Raw genomic sequence first — 6,969 nt, 5'->3', positions numbered from 1 at the left:
TTCTCATTGTATGGTGTGGAGAGCAATGGAAGAGGGTTGGTTCTAAAGTGTGAATGAAGTTCAGGATTCTTGAACGAAATAGGTTTAAGAAACGTTTTAACCTCCACTCTAGGCCCCACTTCCCCAATCCCCCCTCCAGGAGCACCTAGTCCTACAATAGCTCTATTGTTAGATTTTGGAAAGCTTATCCTCCTGCAGAGTTATAATAGAAGGCTTAAAAAAATGTTTTTTTCTTTTTTGCTTGCATTTTTATTACAGAAATTGAAAAATTACCCTGTGGAACAGAGTTGTTAAGCTCATAATATGAAACATTACGGTCAGTGTAAAAGAAAGAACTCTAATACTATCCAGATTTGTTTTTACATTAAAGATGTACAATTTAAGATATGCCTGGAATGTTGCCTTCCGTAAGTTAAGAAAATCTTGGGAAAAAATGGGCCGGAGGAGAAAAAGGATGTTAACCTTAGTGAAAGAATTCTTCCCTTGTGAAGCAAAGGCACAAATGAGATAGAATAGGAACTACATGTTGAAAGGGTATGAAGTTCTTCTGGGAACAGGAGATATTCTAAAGCTACGTGCTATCTGATAAAGTAGCCATTGGCCACTTGAAATGTGGCTAGTCTGTATTGAGATCTGCCCTAAATGTAAAACACGTACCAGATTTCTAAGGTATAGAGTGAAAAAAGAAGTTTCATTAATTTTATGTTTAAATGAAGACGTTTTGGAAAATTTGAAATCGCTTAGGTGGTTCTCATTGTATTTCTATTGGATACTGCCAGTAAGAAAACATTTGAAGAGGATCAAACCTTTCATTTGTGAAGGAGGGCAACCATCTTACACTTCTCAAGTAGCCTCCAGATATGGTATGCTTCATTGAATTTTTATAAGGGGGAAAAGACCAATATAGAGGACATTTTCAGAAAGCAAGTTCTAACTTACAGAGCCTTATGTCTGTCACCTGAACATTACAGTATTGAAAATAATAAAGATACCAAGTTATCAAAAAATTCGAATTAGATTCAATGAAGGTGATTAAGGATACAGGAAAATATGTATAACATTTAAAATTATGTTACATGTGTTTAAAATAAGTTCTGCATTTTAAGCTTTATTTTTTAGTCACAGTATACCTCTTTAGTTTTCCAGTGAGCTAGTGAGTTGAGATTTTAGGGAAGCTTTGTTTCCAATTTCTTTTTACACTTGCTTTAAAAATATATTTATTTTTCATTTATTTAATAAAAGCTCACTGGAGGCTAGGAGTATTGCTAGGCAGTGTTGATAAAATGTGAAGACAGAAGACAGACATGACCCTTTCTGGGTTCTGATGAGTATCAGTTCAGAGACAGTGAATTAGTGGATAATAACGAAGGCATAGTGTATTTTGCTTTTCAGTAAGTGCTTACCTCTGTAAATTCAACATGTTAGTTGTTTTAAACCTAGAATTTATATATTTTTGCTGACATGTTAAGAGTGTTAGTTAGGACTTAGCTGTGGGCTTAAGAAATATTAGTGAAAAAATAAGACTTAATTCATTCATAACTATGACAACCTAAAGGGGAAAAATTAAAATTGAATGAAAAGATGAAAAAATTATAATAGCATTTTATATTCTCTTTTAGCCTTTTAGCAACTTTTAGTTTCTGAGAATTTAATAATAGAAATGTAAGGAAGACATTGATTTATGCCCCTAATATAGTTTAAAATTGCTGACTTTATGAAGTTAAATTTATTTTAGCATATTACATAGTACTTAAATCAATATATTTGAGTCTTTTAGGAAAAAGTTAAATGTAGGTCTTATGTTATTTTACTACTGCTGCTGTAACAAATTATCACGAAGGTAGTGGCTCAAAGTACCAATTTATTATCTTACAGTCTGTGGGTCGTAAGTCCAACATGGTTTTCAGCAGTCTGAATCAAGATGTCCACAGGCCTGTGTTCCCTTCTGGAAGCTTATGGAAGAAACTGTTTTTTTGCTCATTCGGGTAGTTGGTCAAATTGGACTGTGCTGTTGTAGAATTGAGATCTCTGTTTCCTTGCTGGCCTTCAGTTGAAGGGTATTCCCAGTTGAAGGGTATTCCCAGCTTCTACAGGCCATCCATGTTCCTTGGTTGTGGCCTTCTTCCTTTACCTTCAAAGCCAGTAGTGGTAGATTGAAACTTTCTCATCCTTCTGATCTCTTCTTTTTCTTATTCCATTATTTTGTTTTTTTCAATTACAGCATTTTAATGAATTGATTTGATCAGGTTGAATCATCCATCTCAAGGTCCATATTTTAAACACATTTGCAAAGTCTCTTATGGCATAATAGCATATTCACAAGTTCCAGGGAGGGTGTGGGGAGCTTTAGGAGCCATTACTCAATCTGACCATGCCATGTATCCAGTATTTTTACCAGTATTCTCAATAATACTTTATTTTTGAATGATATGAATATTGATAAATAACAGGTAAATTTTGTTCAATGTGCAAAATGTTCCAAGCATTATGCTGAGCCCTTTTACTGTAGTCACTCATTAATCCTCACTACTACCCTCGAAGGCAAACCCTATTTTCATTTCCACTTACAGATAGAGTACAGAGAGCAGAGTAGCTTGCCTAACTCCTCACTATGTTACTTGTTGGAATGAGGTTAGGTTCCAGAGCCTGTGCCTGCTCTAAGCCTAAACATAATGAAGATAATTTCCAGATATATAAATTTATTAAATATTCACTAGTGATGTAATGGCTGTCAGTTCAAGATCTGGCATCATACCACATTATCTGGATTCAAATTCTGCCTACCAATTACTTGATAGCCGTAGGCAAATTACTCAATTAGCAAAGAACCAAACTAAAAATAATAATACTTGAAGATCAAATAGGTACTTAGAACAGTGCATCCATACAGTCATGCATCACTTAACTGGATTCTGAGAAATGCATTCAGTTAGTTCATCATTGTGTGAGGATCACAGAGTATACTTACACAAAGCTCAGTGGTATAGCCCACTGCACAGCTAGGCTATTGGTACAGCCTGTTGCTCATAGGCTATAAACTTATACAGCATGTTACTATGTTGAATACTCTGGGCAGTTATAGCACAATGGTAAGTATTTGTGTTTCTAGACATGTAAACATAGAAAAGGTGCAGCAAAAATACAGTATTTTAATCCTAGGGAACCACCATTGACTGCATCGTTAATGTGGTACATAACTGTAGGAATCTATCGCTAGCTGTAATTATTGGTGACAATTCAACTTTTAAAAACAGTATCTATTATAAAAAGAAATGTTTCCTTTGGGTACTTTCACATTCTACTTGTGAAACAAAAACTAAAATTTAGACTTTTTGTTTTACTACACCACCACAGAGCTATCTCAGTCTCTGATTTCTCCTGACTCCAGACTAGCCTCTTTTTCTAGAAGTGTTAAAACTTCGTGTTATTTGATCATACACTTGAAACAGTTTGTCAAGATTCTGGTTGTAGCAGATCCATGTCTAAACTTTGTAGATTGGCACCAATACCTTTCACATGCTCTGGTACTCTCTCTTGCCACCCCTTTGCCAAGTATTTACGTAGTCATCAATTCTAACACCTTATTATTCTCATTTGCTATTATTCCTTGACGGAGGCCCATATGTATGTATGTGGGGGCAGGGGAAGGAGGGTGTTTATATCCTGGGTCCCTGGCCATCATGTCTTCTAATACCATTCCAAAATTTGCCCTCTTTTCTAATAATGTTTGCTACAATTGCCTTAAAGTCCTCCTTTTTCCTTCTTTTTGAGTCATCTCATAACATATTGTTGGCCTCTAGCCTTATTGCCCTTCAGGTTTAATCTCCCTGCTTGCCAGAATGATCTTTCTAAAATACAAAACTCTACACGTCCCTCTTTTTCAAACCTTTCAGGGCATGCTCTGCAGTTCCTTTTCTGTGCTTCTTGGCACCAGTTACATGCTTCTACTGTAGCACTTAAGGTATCACACAATGGTTTATTTTATTAAATAATTGTCTTTCTAAACCATGAAGTCATTGATAATGGTCATAAGAGATGGTTGTGCTTGAATGAATTTATATCATTTTTCATAATAAAAATTATCACATTATTTTGTCATTATTTGGCTTTTATCACTAATCTGTGAATTTTAAGGGAGGCTCATTGCTGTATTCATTTGACTTCTCTGGGCATATGGCTTAGAAAGTGCTTAGTAACTGTTGAAAGAATATATTTTGAAATATAATCCAGGATATATACAATAGTACTTTTAAGTCAAAAAAATCTGAAGCAACTTATTGAGAATATATATGATTATTTTGTGCAATTTGCTTATGATTTAGGAAGGAGCATAAATGTTGGTTAAAAGCATGAACTCTGGAGCTGGAGTGGCTGAGTTTGAATTCTGGCTCTGCCATTCACAAGCTATGCACTTTTTGGAAAGCTCAGTAACCATATGTCTATTCTTTTTCTATAGAAGAAGGATGATGATAGTAACTCTCCTTTAAGGTATCAGAAATAAATGAGGGAGTGTCTATAGCTTCAGATACTGTAACAACATCTACCACACACATAGTAGATGTTCTATAAACATTTGTCAAATAAAAACATAGTAGTTTATATTCATAGTGCTTTTGATGATAGGTAATGGTTATATTACACAATGGTAAAAAAAAAAAAAAAATAGCCCAGGGTTTTGTAATTGTGTTTTTGAACTAGAAGTTTTGCATTCTCTATAATACCTTATGTTATAGAATGATCATGTTTTCCTCAAATATTTAGGGAGTGCTTGTGTGTGATTCTTCTAATGAGAAACAGATATTTTTTCTTTGTATTGTTTTTCTCTTATAACAAATTGTCATAATTGCATAAAACAACATTAATTTCTTATTGTTCTTGGGTAAGAAGTTCAATGCTAATCTCACCAGCCTACCATTGAGTTATCTGCAGGGCTGCATTCTTTTCTGTAGAATTTAGGCTAGAGTCTGTTTTTTTGTCTTTTTCAGCTTTTGTGGTATCTAAAAGCTGGCTCATGGGCCCCTTATCCGTCTTCAAAGCCAGCAATGTTGCAGCTCTCTGATCATTCTGCTTTAGTCACATCTCTTTCTCTGAGAACATCCAGGAATGGTTCTCTGTTTTTAAAGATTCTTATGATAAGATTGAGCTCACTGGATAGTCCAGGTCAATCTCCCTATTACAAGGTCCTGAGGTCCTTGATTAACATCTGAAAAGTCCTTTTTCCCATGCAGAGTAATTTGTCCATAAGTTCTGGGGGTTGGAGTATGGACATCTGTGGGGGATCATTATTCTACCTCCCATACTACTGCACTGTAAATAAATCACTACTGCAAGCTACATAGTGATAACTGTACCTTCTGAAAATGAAGGTAATGTTAGCTAAATTGTTAATAGTAGCATCAGTATCATTTATTCTTTCAGTTATTGGTGAGAGACAAGTCTGCTTAGCAGATTGCTAAAGAACTGCAAGGACTTTTATTCTAGTATGGAGAGGAGAATAAACTCATATTTGTTCAATATCTTATATGGGCTATGTACTCTACACCAAGCTTCCAATACATCAATCTCATTTAATTTCCATAATAGCTTTATGAGGTGTGGTGGGCAATCTTGTACGATGACTCCCTCCTTAGAAAGTGGGCTTGCCCTCGTAACTTCCAATGAAGACAGTCTGACAATAATAATGGGATACCATTTCTGAGATGAAGTTCTAGAGAACTGTGACTTTTCTGTGGCTTAATTCTATCTCTTGCCCTTTTACTTGCTCATTTTGGTGAGTCAAGTTGCAATATGGTCAACTTCCTTGGAGAGGGACCTACATGTCAAGAAACTGAGAGTGCCTCTGGCCAACAGCCAGAAAGGAACTGAGACCCCCCCTAGATAAACAGCTTGTGAGAAACTGAATCCTGCCACAGCCAGAGTGTAAATACCAAAGTGGATCCTTGAAATCCCTGATGCTGCACAGACACCTTGACTGAAGCTGTTCATGAGAGACCCTGAGCCAGAGGACCCTGTAAGTCCTACCCAGAGAAGCTATTATTATGGGATATAATAATAAGTGTTTTTCAAAGCCATTTGAAAAGACATTTCAAATAAGTGTTTCCAAGCCTAGAAAAACATTTCAAATAAATGTTTCAAATAAATGTTTTTCTAGGTTTGGGGATAATCCGTTATGCAGAAGTAGATAAATAATATTAAAGTAAATTCTATTTGTGTGGTGATGACTTATTTAAAAATTTTATTGGTACATAATAAGTATACATATTTATGGGGTATGTGTGATAATTCAATACATGCATATGATGTGTATTGCACAAATAAAGGTAATTAGGATATCCATTAACTTAAACATTTGTCATTTCTTTGTTTTGGAAATATCCCACATTTTCTTTTCTAGCTATTTTGAAATATAAATAAATTATTGTTATCTATTAGCACACTATTGTGCTATCAAACACTAGAACTTATTCCCTCTATTTAACTGTACATTTTTACCTATCAGTACCACGTTCTTTATTCCCACCTTCACCCTATCCTTCCAAACTGTGGTAGCGTCATTTGACTCTCTACCTCCTGAGATCAACTTTTGTATCTACCACATACGAGTGAGAATATGCAATATTTGTTCTGTTCCTGGCTTATTTCACTAAGAATGTGCATCTATGTTAATGTGAATGAAAGTATTTCATTTTTTATGAATGAATAATATTCCATTTTATGTATGCATATGTGTGTATTTATGTGTGTGTGTATCACATTTTATTTATTCATCCGTCCATTGATGGACATTTAGGTTTATTCTAAATCTTGGCTGTTATGAATAATGTTGCAATAAACATGAGAGTGCAGAGAGATATCTCTGTAATATACTGATTTTCTTTCTTTTGGTAATTCTGGATCATATGTATTTTTAGGTTTTTGATGAAATTCCATATTGTTTCCATAGTGGCAGTAATAATTTATATTTCTACC

This window comes from Otolemur garnettii, unplaced genomic scaffold (assembly GCF_000181295.1).
Source record: "Otolemur garnettii isolate 467f Iridium unplaced genomic scaffold, OtoGar3 scaffold00004, whole genome shotgun sequence".
Taxonomy (NCBI): Eukaryota; Metazoa; Chordata; class Mammalia; order Primates; family Galagidae; genus Otolemur; species Otolemur garnettii.
The sequence above is the reverse complement of the archived record's forward strand: the minus strand, read 5'-3'. Positions refer to the sequence as shown.